This window comes from Symphalangus syndactylus, chromosome 21 (assembly GCF_028878055.3).
Source record: "Symphalangus syndactylus isolate Jambi chromosome 21, NHGRI_mSymSyn1-v2.1_pri, whole genome shotgun sequence".
Taxonomy (NCBI): Eukaryota; Metazoa; Chordata; class Mammalia; order Primates; family Hylobatidae; genus Symphalangus; species Symphalangus syndactylus.
In genome coordinates, this window is record NC_072443.2 from 20,153,095 (window position 1) to 20,180,952 (window position 27,858).

General features: G+C 34.2%; 1 pseudogene; it reads right to left on the reverse strand.

Annotated features, from left to right (window-relative positions):
• Positions 1–347: 347 nt before the first annotated feature.
• On the reverse strand, positions 348–3,883 carry LOC129471186 (bifunctional methylenetetrahydrofolate dehydrogenase/cyclohydrolase, mitochondrial-like; annotated as a pseudogene).
• Positions 3,884–27,858: the final 23,975 nt, after the last annotated feature.

Below are 27,858 nucleotides of genomic sequence, written 5' to 3' on the forward strand. Positions count from 1 at the left end.
TTAGATAAATCTAGTTACTAATCATTGCACATATAAATTAGAGGAACTTTTTTCTACTCAATTACTACCATATTTTCCTTTTTCACCTTTTCCCTAATTTTGTCTAGCAGCACTTTTCCTTTGGTTTGATCAGTTGAACCCAAAAGTTTTGGTATCTAAAATGAGTATCAACTCTTATTGGAATAGCATTTGGGAAACGCAGTCCTAATGAAGGCAAATATTCAACCGAGGTGGTTTGACAGAGTTAAATATCCATCTCAATATGACAAATGTCTCCCAAGTTCATCACTGGGTTAATGGCTGCTCTTCGCTAGACACACGCCCCTGCATACTGGAAGGCTCCCTGGTGAGGTACTGCAGAGCTATTGTGCACAAACACCCTCCAATTTAAGCTTTCAATAAATACAAAGCATCATTTTAAACCATTTCAGTAGAATAAATAAAAAATACTGTCTTTCTATTGGCCTGCTTTGCTTCTTGAGCTGGCTTGGAGTGCTGTTTGTGACACAGAAGACACAACAGTTCATTAGTGGCTACTTCAAGCTCTTTAGACGTCAGCACTTACTGTTCTTCAAGCCTCAGCACTTTTTTGCAGCAATAATGGTATTCTTCATTAGCATCGCCACCGTCATGGGGCCAACACCTCCAGGAAGTGGCATGATGTAACCGGCTTTTTATCTGACTCCTTCAAAATCCACGTCTCCAACCAATTTGGGTTTAGCAATTACGGGATCTTGAACTCTAGTTATTCCCACATCAGTAACTGCTGCTCTTTCCTTAATTATATCTATTGTGAACAGGTTTGGAATTCCTGCAGCGGCTGTTAAAATATCTGCAAAAATTTTGTTTCTTCGACTGCTTTTTGGGAGTATATCCGTGAGATATTGTAACAGTGGCATCATCTCTGGGACGTTCATGAGCCCCATCTATGTGCAGTGACATCACAATGGGCATTCCAACAATTTTTGACCTTCCAGTCACAACCACATTCTTTCCTAGGGTTGAAATGTCAGTTCGCTTAATTATTTCCCACACACCCCATGGGGTAGCCGGTAACATGGAATACTGGTCCAAACACTTTCGTCCTACATTCATTACGGAGAAGTCATCATCATCCTTGTCTGGAGAAAGAGCATTGCAGATCTTTCTCTCATCAGTGTGCTCTGGAAGAGGTAGCTGAACAAGGTGGCCATCTAATTATCAATATTACTCAGTTTATTTATTAACTTCAACAATTCTTTCTCAGAAATTGAAGCTGGTTTCACAATTGCCTCACTGGTGATTCCAAAATGCCGCGCTGTGGAAGGTGCGAGAGGGCAGGCGGCAGCTCTGCGGGGGGCCAGAGCAGTTGGGCAGCCAACGCAGACATGAGGGAAGCCACAGCCATAGCCTGCGCCTGGAAGGAGGAAATTTAACTTAGAGGCCAATGTCCAACAGTTCCAAAAATACCGCTTCCTAAGTTAAATCAATCTACTAACTGTGTCAACTCAGTAGCATTAACATTAAATTTATATAGGCATTTGATAAATTAAAATCAACTGTTTATTAATATCAGCAAAGCATTCCTCAAAATTTTCTTAGAAAAAAAGTAGTTTTGCAGCCAATTTACACAACACTGTCAATTACAATAAACACCTTCTGCATATTTATCCTGTTAGAGAAATATGTTATTATCATAGACTTGTATTGTGAAAAATTTCAATTTCTACTAAATTTAGCTTCATATTAGTTAACATATATTGTGATATTGGTAAGAAAGCATAAATCACTTGAATTTCGGGGGGTCTTAACTATCGAATATTGGCATGCATTTCTCTTGTTTCAAGAAAATATTTAATTGGAAATTACAGTACAGAAAATCTGTGTGAAACTTTTTTGCCATTCAAACAACAATCATTGGTAAAGAACACAGTATCATTAAGTTAATTGGCTGGGCACGATGGCTCAGGCCTGTAATCCCAGCACTTTGAGAAGCCAAGGGCAGATCACTTGAGGCCAGGAATTCGAGGCCAGCCTGGCCAATTTGGCGAAACCCCATCTCTACCAAAAATACAAAAATTAGCCGGTCATGGTGGCACATGCCTGTAATCGTAACTACTAGGGTGGCTGAGGCAAGAGAATCACTTAAACTAGGAGGCAGAATTTACAGTGAGCTGAGATCACCCCACTGCACTCCAGCCTGGGTGACAGAGTAAGACTCTGTCTCAAAAATAACCCCAAAAGTGTTAATTGACTGCCTTCTTTTTCTTTCAAAATTTGCATAACCTGGTGATGATTTATACACTTACATACACATATTAAATGGTTTTAACAACTAAACATCCATGAAACTTTTCATTGTTTGATCAGAAAATGTATAGATATTTTCAATGTGTTTCTAGTAGTAGAACAAAATGTGAAGAGGAATGCAGTCTGGTTTAGAATTCTAATTAATCCAAAATTTTGTCTAGTTGGAGCTGAGGCACCACCCATTGTGATAAAAAATAACATCTTTATATCTAGCAGATTGTCTTCTTTGACATATGTTAATGACATATAATTTATCACAAAAATTGAATAATTTAAGCCACAAATTGACAGCATTTCTTTGCAAAAATGGAAATAACACATAACCAATGTATTAATTGAAGAGTGCTTTTTATTTCATGTTTCATTTTAGGCTAAAGAAAAATACTTATATTATTTCAATATTTGAATCAATTGATTTTTGATATTAGTAGAAAGATCTTGTATACTATAGACAATTGTTTGATAGCTTTTTGAGATCTTTTGCTTTGTAAAATATTCTTTTCTGGTCTTTTCCTGATAAGTTTTTGAAAAGTTTGAAAAGTTTTCAAATATAATAATTTTTGAAAAAATTTCAAAATAATTATTTAACCACCACTTCACCTAAAACACACACAGAGCCTGAATATAATTTTATTTAAACAGTATTTAAAAATAAATTAAAAATAATTTTGTGCATGAAACAATGTTGCATACATTAAAACATCAGAAAGTAAAAGTGTCTATCTCAGCTACCAATCTGTATCACCTGTGGTTATTTGACATCCCCCCCATCATTCCTGACTGAATTTTTATGCTATAGATAAGCAATTATTTTCTTATACATATTCAGACATAAGTACTTAACAGTAAGAAATATGACATGCCATTAATACAGTGAAAAAATAACGTGTCAGGTGTGGAATTTTCCACTCGTGGCGTTATGTTGGCATTCAAAAATTTCAGATTTTGGAGAATTTTAGATTTCACATTTTTAGATTAGGGATGCTCAGTCTTTACTAGCTTCTGTATCCCCACTCCATTCTGTAGCAGAAGTAAAGTTCGTTTTAAATTTATGAAGATGACCATACTGTTTTACTTCAATGAGAAAAATAATTTAATTGGAAGGAAAATAAGTATAAGCAACACTTTAAAATAATTAGTACTTAACAATTACATTACCAAAATCTGAATGTTTACATAGGTATCACTCTAATCTGCTATGTTAAATGTTCAAATAAGCACATTACAACATTAAATCATTGTGTTGAAAAGATTCATTTAAACTGAAACAACACAATGACATTTTCTAGAAGAGGGATGTATTTATGTGTAATACCAGAAAATACTTATGCATCTGCCACATGAACTACAACTATAAAATCTGGCAGAATGCAATGATCAAAGTGAAATGTAGCTATACCAAACAAATAAACTTGTGTTTAATCAAAAACTTATTTTACACAACTTGTTTTCAAATTTAAATAGTCAATTCAAATAATATAAATTGAAAATTCCATTTTTCCATTGAACTGGCTACATTTCATGTGCTCAGTATCAACTTACACCTAGTGACTACTGTATTGAACAACACAGCTTTAGAGTAATGGATACACATAAGTAGACATGCAAGATATCATTTTATAAATTAAATAAAGATGATTGCCAAGTTATGTTTCCTTACTCATTAGAGTCACTTTTTAAATTCTTTTTCATTTGTTTTATAATCAAATACAGTTATTTTCACATGTTTGATATCAGACTCAGTCTTTGCTTTGCTTAGTCACTTGCGGAGATGATAAAGTATATATACTGGCATACGTTCTAAAAATCCATTGACACAAACACATCAAAATGCACAGAAAAATTCTTTGGAGACCTATGCCGTAAGATGGGTTTATTATTTTGGAAAATCCAGTCAAAGCTTGGATTTGGAATGGATTTGGAAAGTAAATCCAAAGCTAGGTATGTGAGTCATGTAAGATGACACTGTAGTCATTATACTGGCTGAAGGGATCACATTCTTTTCTTTCCAAAATGTAATATTTTATATACAAAACCAAATGTAAATATTGAGAGTTAGTATCTAGAAAATACAAATGTAGTTGCTAAAGAGAGGTGGCTCATTCTAGGAAATCAACTTAATAAGGTGACAATTATATTATTAAAACCTTAAGCACTTTCCAAGAGAATAAGTCACTAACAAAGACTGAAAATGTAAAAACAGTTCCCTGATCATTTTTGTAGAAGTGAAATATTGAGAAACTTCATATTTCAATACAAATAATATGTGAACATCTTAATTATTTTATATAGTCTATGTGTTCTCAATACTAAATATTAGTTCAAATTTTAAGACACAAACAGGATTTAATGGAACAGTTAGGTGCCTACCCATTGAATTGCTTCTCTGTATTTGCAGATTTTAAATAGTAGACTAATGGCAGAGAGGTTGAGAAAGGTGTTCTGCTTGCCTAACTTTATGATAAAAGCAGTTCATAAAGTTTACTTGTTTAAACTAATAAAAGTCAAGTAGTTTGGATAGTTGCAATAAGCAAAGTCCTCTCTTAGTAAATACTTGAATGGTAGCCTTCAACTTCATCTAGTTTGTATTCTAGTCACACAATGACTAGAATGACTATACTTCTAGTCACACAATGATTACCTGATAAGGCTATATTTAGGAAATATATTGCACTCTTAGTAAATACTTGAATGGTAGCCTTCAACTTCATCTAGTTTGTATATTGTCACTTCTAGTCACACAATGATTACCTGATAAGGCTATATTTAGGAAATATATTGCACTCTTTAAGGGAAAATTAACATTTATGAAAAGTATCCATTCGACTAAAGATCTTATGTGCTATGTATCGGGGGTAATTTTGCATTTACAACACAGAATTTCCAATCTAACGATGTTCCAAACCTATTCCACCACGGCCACCCTGCAACCATTCTCTCAGTCTACACTCCTTTCCACTCCTGGAGTTTCAGTCTTTTCTTTGTAAAACAAATTGTTTAAAAATTGCCTGGAAAATTTGATATAAATGACTTTGTGGTAGTGGTAAGTTATGTATATAAGAGCTCATGAAAGGACTTGGATATGAAAATATCCAAATAAGTATGAAAGTACAGCAGGACTACAGCGTCACACACTTTTGTATAAAACAAACTTTTAAAAGGAGAGCTTAACTTTTATATGTCTCACAAACTGTGGATAGGTGTTAACAAGAATACATTATTTTCAAAATCTGCAATAGTATAAAGCAGATGAATTTCAAAAGTCAAGGATGGCACTAGGTAGATAAGCAACCCAGATACAATAGGAAGGAATGAGACAAAATGTGAAAACAAGAACACTTACTAAGCTATTCAGTTATGTAAATGAAAAAAAGAATGTGTGAGGCTTCAATTCAAGTTTCTAGAAATGAATTGCCTAAAAGAGACAATGCATTTAAAGACCATTAAAAGAATATATAGCAAACTATATATGGCAACTAAACTTATTTTAATTATAAGGCATTATTTTTAAGAAGATTAAAAATTCCATAGCTGGACTAGAAGACGCAAAGATAAAATTGGAAGAAAAATATTAGTGTTGGCAGATGTCAAATAGCTGCATTTATTCAACCAGAACTGATAATCATTTAGAGTGAAATGATCAATTATTGGAGTAAAATGCATTTTGTTTGCAAGAGAAATAGAGATCATTTCACAAATTTGTCAAAATGTCCAAGTGTTTTTGAGAAAGTAACTGTAGCATTAAAAAGCTTCATGGAATTTAGAAATTAATGTATTTGACATAATTTTTCTGCTTTCTATCCATTGACTGCTGCTTGGCATGAGTGATGGCTAATGGATTAATTATAACCGGAATTTAGGACAAAATCAAGTTGAATTGGCAAGATGACTTTCCTGGGTGTTTAAATCCCAAAACTGCATGCTTTGAAAAAAACAAAGTGGAACTTATCAATGAAACAATTGTGTTGCACAATTTGAAGAGGTTGTATATTTGGTATCATTTTTCTGTAGATTACAATAAGCAATATACCATTCCATAGGTAGACTACAATAAGAAATATATATATGATACATATACACAAATGCATGTACATACATACACACATACATATGGGGGAGCTTATAAAAAAAGATACGCTTTTATGCTTTCTCTATTTTTCACAGCAGATATCCCACTCTTACTATTTCTAATCCCTTTTCCACACTGTTAACTGAGAGGTATGACTCATACAAGCCTGACCATATCTGTTCTACCAATGATATCACACTGCTTTTATGATAGAGTCAAAATGCCTCCATACCGTTTGCTCAGTTTATCATTTTAGGCTAAATGGATTATTTTTCACTTTACACTTATTACTTCAGTTATGCTGTTTATATTTGTCATACTGTTTCAGTTTATCTGATATTTTCTCCTTATCATCGGCATTTACTAGCTCTTTCTTCTTGAAAGAGAGAGAAGGTAAAGCCGTTTTCTCTCCCATCCTTCAACATTCCTGATCAATACCTAAACTTGTTCTACTTCTTATTTCCCTGTAGGGAGGTTCCTGATCACCGCCCCAGATGTGGTTTCTCTTCCATATGGGATGGTAACAATGTTTACTTCTTCCATTAAATACATTTTTCTGCTTAATCCTCTAGATTTCATGCTTTATGGTTTTCTATGATTTGATCACCATTATATTTCCAAAAGAAGCACGCTGCTTATTTTCAATAAATGCTTAGATAACAAATAATGAATTAAAAAAACAAATCACAATCCTGGAAGTCTCAGTAATGTCTATTCAATTCTGGGGTTTTACTATCAAACTATGGGTGAGTAAAATAAAGCACAGCTAGATATTTTGAGAGTTAAGGAAATGAGTATAGATAGATAAAACCACATTGTTTTAGTGACAACAGTAACATCTTTGTAGTCTATGAATCTTATGTTTTTCCAGTGATGATACCACTCACTTTTGAACACATGAACTTTACTGTGTGTTTTTATTCTGCTGACATTTTTTATTTTTTTTATGTGCAATCATAGCAGAGGGTATCTAAAGAAATACCAAAAAAGGAGAAGATACGTAAACTAGTAAATGCAGTATATCTGAAACAAAGCTAATAATATGAAAAGAGACCATTTGAGACAGAGCAGGCTAATATTTCTTTATTAATTCAAATTCTATGTTATCACCATTATTGAGTGTCTTCAAAAGTGAAAGTATGGATAGCTAGATCAATTAATAGGTTTACATTTATGTGGATTGTAGGTCCATTGGCTGTTAAAAATTTCAATGTGTAAAAATAAAATTTTAGATGATAATTTAACTATAGTTCAACTGGAAACTATTAATTCCAAAAATGTAAATTTAGAAGAAAATTAAAAGAATAGTACAAGATCATGCTACATCTTCTTCTCAACTTTTAATTGTTATTGTATTAAATTATACAATTAAAATAAAAATTATTTCCATAGGACTCTTAACTTTATGTACAATCTGTTCAAGTAGTTTTTCAGCCAATAAAATGAAGCTGACAAATCTATTTGCTTAAGAAAATCCAGAAAATCAAAACCAAAGATATAACACACACAAAAAAGTCATTTTATTGTGAGAAGAAAATAAGAGTTGCATAAAGGTTTAAGTATATTAATAACTCATATTTAACAATGACCGATTAAATTAAAGATATATACTTATATTGCTAGCTAGAGATGTTGAATCCAGTGAAGAAAACTAATTAAAATTGTTAATTTTATTCTAGTAAGAACTTACACTTTTCATTAGAGGCTGGAGTTACATTTCTTTCTTTTTTTTTTTCTTTTGAGATAGAGTCTCGCTCGGTCGCCAGGCTGGAGTGCAATGGTGTGATCTCAGCTCACTGCAACCTCTGCCTCCTGGGTTCAAGCGATTCTCCTGCCTCAGCCTCCTGAGTAGCTGTGACTACAGGCTCACACCACCAAGCCCAGCTAATTTTTGTATTTTTAGCAGGGACATGGTTTCACCATGTTGGCCAGGATTGTTTCAATCTCTTGGCCTCATGATCCACCTGCCTTGGCCTCCCAATGTGCTAGGATTACAGGTGTGAGCTACTGCGCCAGGCCTGGAGTTAAATTTCTAAGGTAAATAATTTAAAGAGCACTTAGATAAGTACGGATTTTTTATAAGGGTTTAGTGGTTTAAGTTAGTTAGCTAATAGAAATGTTCACTGCTGAAAAATTCTTAAGTTTAGGAAAAAATGTAAATACATTCATTGTAGAATATTCCTTATGTTCCAGGAGCTATAAAAATGTAATGTAATTATTACTAGAATGCCAGCATAGGATTGCTTGGGAAGTGAAACATGAAGTAGGATGAAATTATCTTAAATTTCGTATGAATAAATGAATACTAGATAGATAAGGATCTTTTGTAAAGATAAATAATAATGGGTGATGAGATTTCCTGGTATCAGAAAAATCTATAATACCATACTAATTTAATGAATGTCATATTGGTACAGATATAGAAAAAAAAATCCATGGAACCAAATAAAGAGTTTGTACTTAGATCCCAGTTTATATTTATCAGACTAGAGCTATGACTAAAGTAGTTACCTTCTATGAGAAAAGTCAAGATTAGTTACTGAACAGTATTTTATATAAGAAGCTATTTATCTGTAAGAAAATAAAGAAGTTTATATAATTTTTATATCTTATAAAACAAATAGACAAAAGACTTAATATTAAAATAATAAAACATCCTGTAGAAAAATATGAACACTATATGTAACATTTCCACTCAGTGTGCTTCAGAATTTATATTAACAAAACATTTACTTAGCAAAGAATAGCAAAGAAAATATATGATATGATAAACAAAGTAAATATATGATAGATCTGAAATATATTTATAAAGCAGAAGAAAGATTAAAGAGTCAATTTCTATAGCAATACAGAGATCTCTTACAAACTGAGAAAAAATAAAACAACAGATAGGATTTTAATTGATAACTCACAAAAGAACAACCCAAATTATCAAAGAAATGAGATGATAAAATACATTATGAAAATCTAAATTAAATACAATAAGGTAGGTTCTCTTCCTTTCAGATTCATTAAAAAATTAAAATATTTAATTACAGAATATTTAGTTACAGAATCTACGGGTGATTGGGATGTAGAGAAAATGACACATTGGTCTTAAAAGTATAAAGTATTATATCCTTTTGTTCATTTATTCAAGAAATACAAATTGAGCTTAATAAATTATAGTCACACATCTAGGCATTTTGGACACATTGTTGAACAATAAAAAATTCTACGCACTCTTCTAGATACTTGGGACATATTATTGGATGGCAACAAAGCTCTTTGCAGAATTTGTATTCTAGTACAGTCTCTAAACTCAAATAAGCATGTGCATTTCAACACAGAAATTCCAAACCTGATATTATAACCCATAAAAATAAAGGCATAACTTATTGACATTTAAACATTTTAGTATATGATTTTGTAATAGGGAAATCATCTTAAAACCAAGCGAATGCTCAGCCTTCAATAAAGGACTAATTATGTATATTCTAGAAAATATTATGCAGTCATTAAGATGTAAGAGCTACCTCAGGGGACTTGGAATAATTTATAGAAATTGTCTTTGAAAAAATAGCATATTGCAAATAACAGTTTGTTTTTGTAAAACTTAAAAATGTAATGTATATATGGGTGTACATGAACATAAAACTCTACAGATATGTGTCAATAAGAGATTATGGTGGATTCCACTGTTATTCTATACTGCCTGGGGAAACAGGGAAGCAGAGTGGCCAGAAGGAAATACAGAAAATAAAAGCAAAAATAATGAGCTAAAGAAGAAAGTTTGTGCTTATGTAATACATACATGTTTTTCCACATAAAATAAGCCCTTTATGACAGACACTCTTTATAAATTTTTATCATTTCCTGGTATTATGCTACCAAATTCCATTCAGTCTTCACCCATGTTCTACCAGAGTCATACCATTATTATCCTCATTTGGCAAATGAGGACATGAAGGTTAGAACACTCCCTTCCTTTGTCCAAGTTCACACAGCTAGTAAGTGGTGGGACTGAAAATTACATGAAAGCAGTCTACTATAGTCTATTGCCTTCCCAATGTATTAATATTTCAAAATATAGCATAACTTGGTAAATGCTAAGGGCAAAATGACTTTACAACAATACTGAATAGGAGTTTTATTTTTTTCTTAAAGAAAATGCAGTTCTGTCTTTGAAATAAGTTAAATGTCTGCTTTGCAATTTTATCTCAATTTCATTAAAAGGTCATAGCTGAGTGATGTATTCTGTAGTAACAGTATGCCGAAAAATTGCTTGTGATTATTTATGCAGAATCTGTGGACTTCGTATAATTGGTGAAAAGGCCAATTTTATTTCTTTTACTGTTGTCTCTGTGTTATTAATTTTATTCCTATTGACGCCATTTTAGTGGAGCCATATGTGCTCACAGTTATTATTGATTATGACAGCAAGTCCTTTACCTTTGAGAAACCTAAAGATGTTGATCTTTACAACACTGTTACTGCCTTTTAACTATGATTTTTTTTTCTAGTCCTACTTGTTACCATGACACGTTAGTGTATTTAACATTTCGTTGGGCATTGCATCACCCAAGGGAGAACTAGTCACGCAATGACTTCAGATTGAATGTGTGCTTTTCTTAGAAGGTAAGTCTCCTTGAATTGTGATGACAGAAGATTTAAAGCTGCTTAATTTATTATGAAATAATTTATGTGACGTTTAACTTGTGACTGAGATCACATTAGATATAGTAAGTCCCGTCTTTATGTAATTTAATTAAAGATAAAATTCTTCAGAAATACGTATCTATTATTTAGAAGAGTAATATATGATTCTCATATCATGAAGACTTTTAAGAATAGAAGAGGTTTCTATTTGCTTTTTGTAGGAGGCAGGTACCTAACAATATGATTTCAAAAAGCCAATATCAATTATTCGCTAACATTTTACTAGAAAGCAAGATCTATCAGAATAAGTAAAATAAATTAATTAATTAGACTGTTTCCATGAGATACCAGAACATACAAAAGCATCATAGCCATAATGTTCAAGCACAACTAACAATAATTTTTGTACATGTCAGTAAGTTAATTACAAATTTAAAGTTATCAGTTATATTTTAAGAAAACTTGCACTAAGAGTTTTCAATACATTTTTAATATCTTTGCATTTCATTTTGTTACCCTAACAGAATTTTGAGAACATATATAATTCATTGAAGTTTTATCTCTAAAGTATGTTGGGCAACTTATAAAAATTATTGTAATTTGTATGTGCTTTCCCCATGGAGCATCTGGTTAATTATCTGTCACTAATTGACATTTAAGTGATATTTACTCTTAGTTTAGTTGCTGCTCTTCTAAAAGTCATCTGTCAAAAATAACCTTAAAAATTACTAAACATCTGAAAACCAACTTCAAGTTTTTCCATTTGTAAAGAATAATAATTGCGTTCATTTCTCCATGTTACAAATATTCAGAGAAGACTAAATATAAAACACTTTCTGACCTATAGATAACAGATAACAAAATGTTTAGCAAAGTATTATTATGGGTCTATTTTTATATAAATTTATACATTTTAAGGCAATGCTATTAGGAGTCCACAAAATACCTGGGTTAATGAGTTTGTTTTGTGAACACTTTTTGTGGCATTTCTGAACAGAATACCACAGACTGGGTAATTTATTAAGAAAGGAAATTTATTGCTTATGGTTCTAAAAGATAGGCAGCCCAGTATCCAGGTGCCAGGATCTGGCAAGAATCTTTATGCTGCATCATCCCATGTTAAGACGTTAAGAGGGTAAAAGAATGAGAGAAACAGACAAAAGGGGAACCAAACTCATTTTTAAAAATCAAGACCACATTGCCACAACAATGGCATTGTTACATTCATAACGGCAGAGCCCTCATGACTAAATTACTTCTTAAAAGGTCTCACCTGTTAACATTCTTGCACTGTAGATTAAGTTTCCACCACATAAACTTTCAGGGACATATTCAAACCACAGCATTCCACCCTTGGCCCTGAAACTTTATGTCCTTCTCACATGCAAAATACATTCGTTCCAGTCCAATACCCCCAAATTCTTAATTTATTAAAGCATTAACTCAAAAAAGTCCAAGTCCAGAGTCTGATCTAAATCACATATGAGTGAGGCTCAAAGCACAATTCATCCTGGGGCAAATTTTCCTCCAGAGGTGAGCCTGTGAAATGAAAGCAAATTATCTACTCCCAAAATACAACGGTGTAGCAAGCATAGGATAGACATTCCTATTCCAAAAAGGAGAAATAATTCAGAAGAAAGGAGTAACAGGTCCCAAGTAAGTACAAAACCCAACAATGTGCACAACATTAAATTGTAAAGTTCCAGAATAATATTTCTTGACTCCATGTTCCTCCTCCTGGACATATAGCCGGACATGCTGGACTGGGGGTGGCCCTTCAAAGTCTCAGGCAGCCACACTTGTATGTCTTTGTTGGACATAGGCTACACCACAACTCTCACAGGTTGGAATCTCATGCTTGCAACGCTCCCAGGCTGGAGTTTATGCTGTTAGCTCTACAGTTCTAGAGTTTATGTAATATCCCAGACACCACAGTTCTGCTGGGCATTGCCCTAGAGAGGGCTCTCTGTGGTGGCTCTGATCTTGCATCAAGTTTCTGCCCTGCCTGGGCCCCAAGGCTGTCCAATACATCCTTTGAAATCCGGGTGGAGGCCACCACAGCCCTACAGCTTGAGCACTCTGTGTGTCCACAGAGTCAGCACCATATGGATGCTGCCAAGGCTTACTGTTTGTGCCCTCCAGTGTGGTGAGCCAAGCTGCAACTAGGCCCACTGAGCTATGGGTCGTGGTGGGGGCTGAGAAGTGCTCTAGCACGTTGCAGTGAGCCGATGTTTGAAGCAGCACAGGATGGTGAATACTGAGGCCCCACAGGCTCCTCTCTGAAAACTGTCTTCAAGGTTCTGCTCTGGACCAGCCATGGAAGGGGCAGCCTAATATCTCTGAAATGCCTTGAGAGTTTTACCTCATTGTCCTGATGGATACTACCTGGCTCCCTTCTATCCAATCGTAATCTCTTTAGCAAAGGGTAGTCACTTGGCCACACCCTTGGTTTCCTCTCCTAAACATGCCTTTTCATTCTTTACATGACTAGCCTAAATATTTTCAAAATTTTTACTTTCTGCTTCCCTTTTAATTATAAATTCCATCTTTAGATCATTCCTCTGTTCTCTCCTTTTACGGTAAATGGCCTAAAGAAGCCATGTAGCACCTTCTACCCTTTGCTGCTTAGATATTTCTTCTTCTACAAGATAATTTAGCTCATCACTCTTAAGTTCTGCCTTGCATAAGGCCCTAAGTCAGAAACACAATTCCAACAAGTTCTTTGCAACTGTGTAACAAGGGTGGCCTCTACTCTACCTTCCAGTATCTTGTTTCTCAATTTCATTTGAGACCTCATCAGACTGGCCTTTAGTGTCCGTATTTCTACCAACATTCTCATTTCAACCATTTAAGTAACCTCTAGGAAATTTCAGTTTCACTGCAGCTCTTCTCTTCTTCTGGGCCCTCACCAGAAATGCTGTTAACACTCAAGTCGCAGCAATTTAAGTTTTTTAAGGCTGCTCATCCAAATTCTTTCAGTCTGTACCCAATACCCAGTTCCAAAGGTACTTCCACATTTTTTGGGTATTTGTTGTAGCAATAAACCCACTTCTGGTACTAATTTTCTGCTTTGGTCCATTTTGTGTGACTAAAACAGAATACCATAGACTGGGTAATTTATAGAAAAAATTATTTCTCACAATTCTGGAGGCTCGGCAGTCTAATGTCACTCTACTAGCATCTGTTGAGGTCTTCTTGCTGCTTTATCCTATGGTGGAAGGTGAGAGTGTGAGAGAGGGCAAGAAAGAGAGAGACAAAAGGGGCTGAACTTACGCTTTTTATCAGGAATCCACTCTCACAATACCTAAATTGCACTTGCAATAATGGTATTAATCCATTCATGAGGGGAGAACTCTCATGACCTAATCATCCCTTAAGCATGCATTGGGCATACATTTCTAACACCTGAGCTTTGAGGGACACATTTAAACCATATAAATGTGTTGAGTCAAGAACATGCTCTTTTGTTTCTAAAAGGATCCATTTAGCTATGACTTAGCAACTAGCAGAAATACTGTGTAAGGGAATTCATTTCATTATGTGAACTCATGACCTCAATTTTCACAGGTAAATAGTAGAACAGTTTGACTAATCTTCTAAAGCCAATCCACTTATATTTGACATGGCAATGCTTATTAGGAAATATTTCATAGGCAAAACAGGATAGCAGAACTATTTGTGTTTTCCCCTCCAGTGAAATGTGAAACGAGTGACATTAAATAGCCCAAGACTGATTTTAGATAGAGGAAAAAAAATGTATGAATTTAATAACAGTATTATGAAAAATTAGTTTCATAATTGTTAGAGAACAAGATATATTATTTTGTGTACCGGAGAGATCATCAAGAACTACAGAAATAAATGCCATTTCTGTTTAAATACACTTCTATTTGTAGCATTACAAGCAAATATTAAACCTGTATGAAATTATTATATGCAACTATAGTTAAAATTTTTTCAGGAATTATTACTTCAAAACACTTTCTAAGGTGGAATAATTTTAACTGAAAAACAGAATAATTTTGTACTTTGCCTTTTGTTTATTGTATATCGTAGCATACTTGGAAAAATCTCTGCTAATTCTGTCATGTATACACTGACATTATGTGAAGCAAATGGTTTAAATTAAAGAGAAAATTCTTCTTTCATGCTGTGCTTAAAATAACTCAACTGGCTTGAAAACCATGTGGATCAAAACCAGCACGACTGAATGATTCAACATGATACATCATAGTACTAAAAGCAGATTGAAACAAAAATGTGTAGCTTATAAAATGCAAACATTATTTTAAAGTAGGCAAAAATGCCAGTTCTTGTAAACATCAGTTAGATACCAAAGATGTTTAAAAATTTACCTTTAATACTGGTGTCTAGTCTGTGCTTTTGATGCCTGTGCTTTTATAGTGGTTAATAGATACTTTTTAAAAATGGGTGATTCAATTCAGTTTTCCATTAAAAGCAATAAAAAATGTATTTTCATACAAATATATACCAAAATATTTTCAAATTTAATAACATTTTATTAGAGTTCTGTAGTTCAAGCTACTTTTATAATGATTTATGTACAGAAGATTTTTTCAAAAAAAGCTTGTCAATGAAAATCTTTTTACTTACTAAATCAAGAGGTACTGTATACCTTGCTAAATATAGAAATGCAACTTGACATGTAGCCTAATCAAAAATTTAAAGAGGAATGTATAGTACTTTATTTTCAGATTTTGTAGCATTTTCAATAACATTATTTGACAAACCATGCTACTCTTATAATATCTTTGTTTTTTTATAGCACGTTTGTTAAGATTGGCATACTCAAATGTCTCCAGTTGGATCTATAAACAAAAAGGAGTTTCATGATAAGACAGTTTCTTTGAGAAAATCAGTGTTTCTTGGTCTAAGCTAAATGCTAAATTAAAACAACATAAAGGGAATATTCACTCTTTTTTTTTTATTATTAGTTTGACTGTTGTTACTTTTACCTAGAACAGTTGTGAAATTGAAAGACAGAACACAAATGTTGTTAGAAAGAAATGGCTATGATTATTTCATGTAAAATGAGGAATGGAAGAAATTGTTAGAAAGAAATATCAGGTATACAGTGGGGGCTGAGAAGTGCTGTGCCACAGTGCAGTGAGCAGATGTTTGAAGCAGCACAGGATGGTGAATACTCACCATGGTCTTCAGGCAGAAGCAAGAGCTGAGAAATAAATCAAAAAGGAGACAATCAAATGTTTAGTCAGATTGTCCCAAAGAGAGAAATAAGTTATAGCTAAATATAAACCCAATTGCTCCTCATTAAAATAAATTATCGGGTAAAATGTTATTCCTGGTAATAGATTGCCTTGACAATTGAAGTTTACCTTTTCAGAAATTTTTTGCCATTATTATTTAGAACAAACAAACTTAAAACAACCCTTGTTTCTAAAACATTGCATACATATAACAGAATTGACCATTTCTTACCTTATTAGATTGGAGTGCTCTAATTTGTTTTTTGTTTTTTTTTTTTTCAGTTCCAAAGTACTTTCTCCCCAAATGCTGTATGTCTAAGGTTCCTTTGCTTTTGTCACTGTTTTGAGAGTGAACACACAGATTTCAGATGCTTCTGTGTAACTAGATGTTGGGGGTGGACAATGGCAGCTTCCATCCAAATAGTAACTTAGGTGAAATGATGAGGTCCTTGGTGAAATTTTCACTCACATGAAGTGGGGATATTTGGCAGACAAGGACTCTCAGCAACATGAACACTCATGATTTACTGTCTCAGTTTGATCCTTCTCACCAACCCTTAATATCTGAATATTGGAATAAATAACTCCACCTAACATAGCAAAGAAAAAGACAAAATCTAACCTGACTTTAAGATACGAAGTATGTTGAGGAATCATATTCTATTAGACATATTTTCTTTTCTTTGTTTTTAAATATACAATTAGTATATTTCAAAATGTTAAATATAATTTAACTTTTCCTTGATTCTAGGTCATATTATTGATGTGGTTTTATTTCCTTTTCCTTGCTTTATTTTGTCAAATTCCTTTTATTTTCTTTTTATTAAACCAATATCTAGCATCACCCTTAACAAAAAAGCATTATGAGTAACATATTAGGTAATTAAAAAATTAAAAATATGAAGGGTGTATATTACTACACTTAGCAGTTTCCTGGAAGTAGTAATTTACTTAATAAAGCTGGAACTAGTTATAAATATTTGGTAGTTTTTAAAGAGTGGTGAACATTAAAAAAATAGAAGAAATCACATTAAAATAAGTTAAAGTATAAAAATATTTCACAAACAGAATTTAGCTAATATTAATGTTTTTTATATATTTAATTTAGAATATAAATTAAAAGAGTTCATCAATTTTTTCTTATCCTAGAATCTCATATCTGACTTGAATAAGATATGCAATTACATGTATTGGTTATTGCCAACCTTTAAAAAATGATTGAAAAATTACTCTATGCATGGCAATGCTAGGTACTGTAAATAGAGGGTTTATTTGTTGGTTGTTTATTTATAATATTTATTAAACTGTTCACAAATTTAATTAACATCATCATTGAAAGGATAATTGTGTCCTTACAAGTAATAGACCTGTATTCATTCTTGGAAAATGCCTCCAATATTATTTCGGATACCTAACTTTAAAATTAGAGTCTGTCAATTTAAAGTATTTATTTCCCTCATCCAACAACATCTTATGAGAAAACTACATATAGTGTAAGCCTACTCTGGATAACTTTGGCAGATGTAGAATAAAACAGAATGTCACCATGTGGCTAACATGAATGCCAGGAAGGTGAGAGGATCAAGTTAGAATAAAAACAGGGTAGGTACTGAGGAAACCTACAAAGTCATGTCATTCCTAGAATGGCTATTAAGATGGCCACAGGATTTTACTGGGAGTAGGGTTAGCACTGCTTCGGTGTAATCCTTGCTGCTGCACAGCTGGACTCTCAATTTTGATATTATCATCATGGATAATTTTTAACTGTTTCATGTCAGGATGACTTCCTTTCCTCTGGGCTCCACATCTCCATTCCTGGCATAAATGAGGACTGAAGATATATATTCTATTATCTCCCAGTGTTGAATCAGTGATGTAAGCTCTTTCCATCAAAACATGAAATCAATTTCTCTATCCTTGATTTTGGTCTGTTTTAGGAATACATCATGAGAAGGAGATGAGTCATCATAAATATCCCTAAGAATAAGTTATATAGGCTGATGTTCATTTAGCACATACCTTTCATGGACTGAAAATACAGAAAAAACATCAAAGGGTACAATGGATAATTGAAACATAGATAAAGTAGAAGGAAGGCAGGAAGGAAATATCAATAATATGGCCGAGAGTGGTGGCTCATGCCTGTAATATCAGCACTTTGGGAGGCCGAGGCGGGTGGATCACCTGAGGTCGGGAGTTCGAGACCAGCCTGGCCAACATGGAGAAACCCCATCTCTACTAAAATTCCAAAACTAGCCTGGCATGGTGGTGCATGCCTGTAATCCCAGCTACTCAGGAGGCTGAGGTAGGAGAATCGCTTGAATCTGGGAGGCAGAGGTTGCAGTGAGCCAAGATCACACCATTGCACTCCAGCCTGGGCAACAAGAGTGAAACTCCATCAAAACAAGAAAGAAACAAAGAAAGAAAGAGAAAGAAAGAAAGAGAGGAAGGGAGAAAGAGAGAGAGAGGGAGGGAGGAAGGAAGGAAGGAAGGAAGGAAGGAAGGAAGGAAGGAAGGAAGGAAGGAAGGAAGGAAGGGCGAGCCCTAATTTTTGCAGCTTGGTATAATTAAAATAGCAAAATTGTTTAGAGAATGGATCTTTTAGATTTGAAATTGGCTTTTTAACACTTTTTCAATTTTTTTAAATTTAAACTCCATTTTTCTTCTTAAAACCTGAGGGAAATTCAACCATAAATGCCATACACCTTTTGGATAAAAATGTACTAGAGTATTGATTGAGAATAGTAAGATTATGTGACAAGAATCAAAGTGTCATAGGCAGAAGTTACTCATCAGCTTCATCAGAGAAAGGATATTGTGTCAACCTGTTTTTTAATCTGATTAATAGCTTTTCTATAGATTGTAATTTATTATCCTCACACCTAATCATTATGCTCCAGTTGAAGCCAGCTGGGAAACACTAAGAGAATTTTAACATTTGTTTTCTAATTAGGATGATCATTTTCAATTAGCCTCTACTTAAAATAAAATATAGTTGCTGAAACCCTCAGACCTATCATTAAACAGAAACCTGTGGGCCTTTTATTGCATCCCCTATATTTAGCTTTCCAAATTACTCATAATGCTTTTTATCTTCTGCTGGACATTTTATAAATTCTATCCACATACCCAAAGCTGTAAGCTGGGAATAAAAAGAGGACTTTATCACTTGCCAGGGAAATTCCTTTCCAGTTAAACTTCCTTGTAGCCAATCAATTTGTCAGATCAGAGGACTATCTTTTGTGAGAGTTCCTCTGAACTAAAGCTGACAGTTAGGCTAGGGTCAGCTGTCTGATAAATCAAAGTGAAAGACAAGTTAAAGCACTACAGTAGAGAGGGTTAGGGATTAGCACAGATGGCATTATCTGGGAGTTGACATTGATAAAAATCATATTTGTAAGGGTTAGCCTGCAAGACTTTTTTTTCCCAACTCTTCTATTCCCTGCCCTCTCAAATGACATTCAGATTAATTAGAAAAGTTAGAAAAGAATGGGACTCATAAGCCATTTATCTACCAAGTGGTAAGATTTTTAAAAATTAAATCTTGATGGTCTTCAATAAAACAGCTTAATAAAGATTAAGGGTTATCAATCTTTGCTCTAAGCTATCAAAACTAAGTGACCTTAAATTATATTGAAGTGATATGCAGTAACAAAGTGACAGATACTTTATTGAAGGTATATGTTCCAATTCTGAGAACATTCAGATATTTATGTACTGAAAGTTTATAAATTTTATGAAGAAAAATAACTTTTTCAAAATATCTATATTTAGCAGAAATAATCTTTTGCCTCTAAGGTAAAGTTCATAATTATATTCTTAACTTACAATTTAATTTCAGTAGAAAATCTTGCTATGTTTGAGTCTAAGAATTCCAAACGTTGAAGCCAATAAATTAAAACAACTTATGTTTCTAAGTTTTAAAATCAATCATAAAAAACTTCCTAATTTATAGGTAATTTATATGCATGAGATAATACACAATATATCTAATTGTTGTGCCAAGTTGTCTTAAAATAAAAGTGTGATGAGTGGGTAATCCCAAGTCTTTTTTCTCCAGTACAATATCACAGTCATTCTGTGTGGCTCAAATGGAGAGGTAAAGGCATGCAGATCATCAATCATCTACAATGTCACCATACACTTTACAAAAAAGAAGAATATATTACTAGCTGGGGATCTGAAAAATGTTAAAGTGAAGTGTTGCTGTGTTCATATATTTCGTATGTCCAGGGAATCTAGACGCAAAGTAATTTCTTGCTTTTTTTTTTTTTTTTTTTTTTTTTTAATTTGAGACGGAGTCTCACTCTTCACCCAGGCTGGAATGCAGTGGCACCATCTCAGCTCACTGCAAGCTCCACCTCCCAGGTTCACGCCATTCTCCTGCCTCAGCCTCCCAAGTACCTGGGACTACAGGCGCCCGCCACCATGCCCGGCTAATTTTTTGTGTTTTTAGTGGAGACGGGGTTTCACCGTGTTAGCCAGGATGGTCTCGATCTCCTGACCTCGTGATTCGCCCGCCTCGGCCTCCCAAAGTGCTGGGATTACAGGCGTGAGCCACCGCGCCCGGCCAGTAATTTCTTGCTTTCACAGGGATTGAAAAAATAAATCTGATAACATACAGGAGCTTCTTTAAGGTAATTATGAGAAATCAAAATTGAAATATAAAGTAGGAAAGACTGATATCAATATTTGGATACTTTTTGTAAAAATCCTGTTACTCAATATTATTTCCTCTTTCTCCTCCTCCTTTTTCTTATCTGGCATAACTTTTTAATTTATGAATTAGAAAAAAAATTACACTTTTTATGACAATGTAAACAATTTAATCTCCATAATTGGTAAATTAACTGAAAATAAAACCAAAAGATATTTTTAGATGCTACAGTAAATACAGACATCTACTGTTTAAAAGGTATTCTGCATTGTAACCAAAAAATTTACTTTCGTTTTCCAAACTTTATAGTTTATTTGGCTCAAAAATGCACAATTTTGGGGAGAAAAGGAAAAGTAAGTTGAAAACAAACGACAGTATCACTAATCAAAGTAAAATATATTTAAAATCTGGAAGTATACGCAATTTTTTATAAAAATGAAATTCCTCAAAGGGCTTGATATTTATTCAGGCTTTATGCCTCAGCAGGTACCTGTAAGAAAAACTCTATTAGGGTAGTGATGACAAACAGGTATTCACCTATGTACTTACATAATATCCAGGAAATTGGAGCTGTTCCACCACAATGAAGAAATGAAATTTCAGAAGGTTTCTTGGATGAGAAGGAAGAGAGCAAGCAATTCCATCCAAGTGAGCTTGCTTCATCCACGATTGGGTAAGCGGAGAGGGAAAAGCCTATTTGTAGTTTGAGAATAGATTAGAATAAATACTTTTCTTGAATGTCACAAAAAGCTAACTGATATGGTTTTCCAGGTTCCAAGACTATAAAACGTAGAGACCAATCCATGGCAAAACATGGCTATTGAACTCAGAGGAAATGAGAAACATGACACATCTGACCATAATTATTGAAAGGTGAGATACTCTAACAGTAACATCAGATGAGGTAAATGAAAGAGGACAGCAAGACTGCTGTTCCTCAATGAAATATTTCCAAATGTTTCTTAAGACCCAGTGAATATTTCAGAGATAGCATTTCTGGACGTACGAGTCTCATTAGCAGAAGACAGAAACATGATAACTGTAACTTTTATCGCTGGATTAGTCTATGGGTTGAGCCAAAAGCATCATCATGAAAATTGTTATTAAAGATGTACTATCATGGCTTATATCAATGATACATGTTTTTTCCAAACAAATGAAGTATCCCCACATGAATGGGAGGAGAGTTCTTACAAAATAACTCTGTCACTCCTTGGCATTTTTCTTAAATTACGAATAAAATTGCACCTTACAGTCGGTTGCATTAATGCTATGAAAGTGAATGTTTTAGGATATATAACAAAAAAATTACTGGTAATTTTTCATTGCTGAGGCTTCCCCAAATGTAGAAAAGTTGCGGAGCTCTTTTTCAAGATATTTTAAATCCCCTCCCACACTTAGAATAAAGGGAGGCACTTATCCAACATCCAGATCTCTTCTTGGCACATACATTGGAATAAAATATCAGGGTTGAATTGGGCTTTGATGAATAATGGCATGGTTCTTCAAAGGAAGTGAAACAAAAAACACATTTGACATCATTCATCAAAGAAGCCTCAAAATGGCACAGATCAAAAGCAACTGTGGTTCTAAACATCTCTAGATAGTTCTTCAGAAATGGGAGAAGCCGCCTGGATTTCCTTGATTAGTTTTTCATCTAGCATTCCAATTAAAATTAAAAGTGTCAAGTCACAATTATGTTCATTTCCGTATGTGTTCCCATTCAAGATTTAAATGATGAAAAAAAAACAAGCTGGAATCAAAGTTTTTGCAGACACTTTAGACCACATTGAGTTAGGTGAAGGTCCTTTTCCTCAAAGAAGATCATGGAGATTTTTTCAACAGCAGGGGTGACAGAGACACTACTCTTAAGAATCTTTACCCTACTCTTCAAGAGAAAGGGAAGATTTTTTGAGATTTCAGTGTCAGCTTTTTCATTATTCATAAATTATTCACTAAACACTTGCTTTTGAATGTTTCTTTCAGACAGAAATCTCTTATATGATCTGGATGCTTTTTCATCTCCAGCAAGATTTTTTTCTGATTTAATTGGAACCTTACTCTTTTAAAATAATCACAATTAACTAGATGTCATTACTTATGACATAATGATATTCCATACACTGTGCATGTCAACAATGTTTTTCAATCAAATATACATATTTCATTATTACATCAATAGAATTGTTTTCATTCTCTTCTTATAACTGAGAATAGAACATTACACTTTTGAATGTATAGAACCATCGATTACTACATCCTCTGGTACTTCAAATTATCCAGTTCAGTAAGGCATGGTGGCACACACCTGTAGTTCCAGCTACTCCAGAGGCTGAGGTGGGAGGATTGCCTGAACCCAGCAGTTTGAGACCAATCTGAGAAATATAACAAGACCTAGTCTCTAAAGTAATAATGAAAAAGGAATAAGAAAAATACCCAGATCACAGACCTTTGGTCTTCACACAATGTATACACAGATAGACTAGCATATTGCTTCATAGATTTTGGCTAAAAAAAATACCACTTGCTATGCCATTTGGTAAGACTTATTGGCTTTTATCAGCATTTTACAATATATACCTTCTGAGTTTCTGGGCTCCTTTCTTCAAATGCATTCAAATGACCAGCCTTTCTGCCAACCATGAGGAATACTGAGCACACTAGTGTTTTGAACTTTTCCATTCTCCAGCAGACTTACTTCTTCCTCAGATGTGAAATGGTCTATATTCTCTTCAACTACTGCTACATTAAATTTCTGGCACCTTTTGTGTTTTGTTTGTTTTATGTCAATAAATACCACAGAGGTTCCATAAAGGTAATGGTCATTGAAAAAATTTTTTTAACTGCATCCATGATGGTAGCCTCTTGTCTACTTTATTTAGACTCATAGGAATATAGTGTATTTTGCCCATAACAATTATTATTGTGATTTGAAGAGAACAACAGAAAGACCCACATTTTTCTCACATTATTGATCATGCTGGCCTTTCACCCTAATCTAAGCTTTGAAGACTGGCATGCATCGTGGCAGCAGCATGCTAAGAATAGACTCACCTGCTCTGCATTCCGCTCCTCATCAAAGAAGCTCTTCATGACTGTCACCACCTGCACAGGTCCAGGTCCATATGTGTGTGTGTGTGTGTGTGTGTGTGTGTGTGTGTGTGTGTGTGTGTGTATCTTGGTTCATAAAGATACTTCTAATATTTATTTATATTTAATTTATATATATATTCATATTTTTATTTTTATGTATTATATTTATAGAGAATAACCACTATTATGAAACAGTAAAATCACGGCTGGGGGCAGTGGCTCACGCCTGTAATCCCAGCACTTTGGGAGGTGGAGGTGGGCAAATCTCCAGGTCAGGAGTTTTAGACCAGACTGGCCAACATAGTGAAACCCCATCTTTACTAAAAATACAAAAAATTAGCCGGGCCTGGTGGAGGGCACCTGTAATCCCAGCTATTTGGGAGACTGAGGCAGGAGAATCTCCTGAACCCGGGAGGCGGAGGTTGCAGTGAGTCGAGATCGCGCCACCGCACTCCAGCCCGGTAGACAGTGCAAGGCTCCGTCTCAAAAAACAAACAACAACAACAAAACCAGCAAAACCACATTGTCAGAGCATACAGCACTTACATATTCTCTCTTTATATGTCTATCTATCTCCTACTTTGCTTCAGTCTGCAAATGACTGTATCTTTAAGAGTTATCAGTGTTCCTTAGGTCTCTAGTCACTTCGGTTTTGGGAAGCACATCCTCTAGTAGATTTCTTTTTTTTTTTTTTTTTTGAGACGGAGTCTAGCTCTGTCGCCCAGGCTGGAGTGCAGTGGCGCAATCTCGGCTCACTGCAAGCTCCGCCTCCCAGGTTCACGCCATTCTCCTGCCTCAGCCTCTCCGAGTAGCTGGGACTACAGGCGCCCGCCACCACGCCCGGCTAATTTTTTTGTTTTTGTTTTTGTTTTTGTATTTTTAGTAGAGACGGGGTTTCACGGTGGTCTCGATCTCCTGACCCCGTGATCCGGCCGTCTCGGCCTCTCAAAGTGCTGGGATTACAAGCGTGAGCCACCGCGCCCGGCCTCTAGTAGATTTCTAAAGACCTAAGGAAAGCAATATTCTCTGTTTATTCTGTATTGATAATAACAGACTGTCTATGCACTTTATCATTTTGAGAATAGACACTGTGAATTACTGGAGAGAGGAAGAGGTGTTTGGTTAAAAAAAAAAAAAAAAAAAAACTACCTATCAGGTATTTTGCTTACTGCTGGGTAACAAGATCTGGATTGACAAACAATGGTCTCAACTGGAATCCAGCTCACTGTCTGTTTAGGCAGACTGCCTAAAATATTCACTATCTGGCCCTGCATGAAGAAAGTTTGGCAACTCCTGGTCTAGATTCCCAAGAAACTTTATTTTCTTTGTGATTAAATATCAATAATTTTATGATAATATATGTTATTAGCCATTCTTTTCAAGAATATTATAAGCTACTTTAATAAGTAATTTCATATCTTTTTAATCCTGGAAAATTTGCTTCAAATATAGTTTTTAGTATTTATTCTGTTCCCTAATATTTTCATCTTCAGTGTTTCTTTAGGTTGAAATGTTGCATATTCTTTAATAATCTTCATTGTTCATTTTACTTAAATCCCTTTGTTTTCTCTTATATTTTGAAAATTTAAAAAGCGTTCCTGCTTTTTCTTCCATTTCTGATATGAAATTATCTGTTGCATATAAACAGTCTTGTGTTAGTTGCAGTTTAATCTTTAAATCTCACTTTATTTTGTTCTTTTATTTTCCAAAGATCTGTAATCTAATTTCTGAGTCTTCTAATTATGGTATTTTTTCATACAATTTGTTTTTTCAGCTCATTTGAATAGTAGATTATAGTTTCATAATCCGATCGCTTTTGTATGCTTATCTCACTGTTAAGTTTGTTTTTATTGTCTGTGGAAATGCCATTCTGCTATTGTTTATCTTGCAACTCTGTTATTCTGTTTTCTAATAAAAATGCTGTATGGGCCGGGTGCGGTGGCTTAAATCTGTAATCTCAGCACTTTGGGAGCCTGAGGCGGGCAGGTCACGAGGTCAGGAGATGGAGACAATCCTGGCTAACATGGTGAAACCCCATCTCTACTAAAAATACAAAAAATTAGCTGGGCGTGGTGGCGGGTGCCTGTAGTCTCAGCTACTTGGGAGGCTGAGGCAGGAGAACGGTGTGAACCCGGGAGGCGGAGGTTGCAGTGAGCCGAGATGGCGCCACTGCACTCCAGCCTGGACAACAATAACAACAAAAAAAATGTTGTATGGAACTTGACCTTGATTATTTTTGGTAGCTCGCTTTTATATAAAATCTGGTTCCCTAAAAATTTAGAAGTTTCATTTCAAGATAATTTTGTGATTTCACAGATCTTCCATGGTTATTTATAGTTTGAAAAATTATGGAGATTTTCTATGAGATTTCCTGGCTCTGTTCCTATCTCTTATGTTTAGCTGGATCATCTTTTTCTTTGCTGTCCTCACCTTCCAATGGCCTTGGAGTATTGTTCTGCTTTTCTTTTTCATATATTTCCACTGAAATTTGTAAATACTTCCATTATAGCAATTCTTATAGATTGTGTATCATTAAATATCAGTGTCTTCTCATTGCCCTATATGCTGTCCAGCCTTGGTTCACATGATCAGCATCTCTTGCTTGAAATATCTCAAGTTCTTTTCTTTTTCCATATGGCCAGATCAATGTATATAACACAAATATATTTATATCAGTACCTGAACAGTATGCTAGTTTAAAGTTCTTAATTTGGAGGTAAGAAGACCTCTAAAACAATAAGAATTAGATTAAATTATTTTGTCTGCATTTAGTAGTTTCAAAGCTTTTTTTCCCCTAAACATTCTTTTTTGAACAAATCTCCAAATGGAGATATTTACCTTGCATGATCTTTGTAAAGATTAAATGTTGAGCTTTTATTTCATATGCTTGGTGGATGCATATATATCTTCTGCTGAAGAGTGCCTGTTCAAGTCCTTTTCCACTTTTTAATGGGGCTGTTTGTTTTATTCTATTAAATTTGTTTTTCAGTTTCTTTTAACTGCTGGATATTAGATCTTTGTCAGATGAATAGTTTCCAAAATTTTTCTACCATTCTTTAGGTTGTTTATTCATAGTTTCTTTGGCTGTGCAGAAGCTTTTCAGATTAATTAGCTATCATTTGTCAATTTTTTTCTTCTGTTGCAATTGCTTTTGGCATCTTTGTCGTGGAATCTTTGCCCATTCCTACGTCCAGAATGGTATTGCCTAGGTTGTCTTCCAGGGTTTTCATAGTTTTTGGTTTTACATTTAAGTATTTAATTCATCTTGAGTTGACCTTTGTAAACTGTTCAATCATAAAGGTATATGCATGCACATGTATGTTCATTACAGAGCTATTCACAATAACAAAGATGGAATCAATAAATACTCATTAATGGTAGAATGGATAAGAAATGTGGTACATATGTACCATGGAATACTATGTAGGAACAAAAAAAATAATGAGATCAAGTCTTTTTCAGGGACATGGTTGGAGCTGGAGGCCATTATCCTTAGCAAATTAATGTAGCAACAGAAAGCCCAATACTGCATGTTTTCACTTATAAGTGGGAGCGAAATGATGAGAACACACAGAAACAAAGGGCAGCAACAGATATTGGGGCCTGGCTGAAGGTGGAAAGGGGAAAGAGGGAGAGAATCAGGAAAAATAACTAATGGATACTAGGCTTAAGACCTGAGTGATGAAATAATCTGTAAAACAAACCCTCGTGACACAAGTTTACCAATATAACAAACCTGTACATGTGCCCATAAACTTAAAATAAAAGTTAAAAAAAAGATTAAATGCAATGAAATTATTAAGTGGGTAGCATACTGTTTAACACAATTTAGGCAATAAAACGTGTGTTTTGTTATTTAGTATCCTCTTCCGTTTATGAAGTCC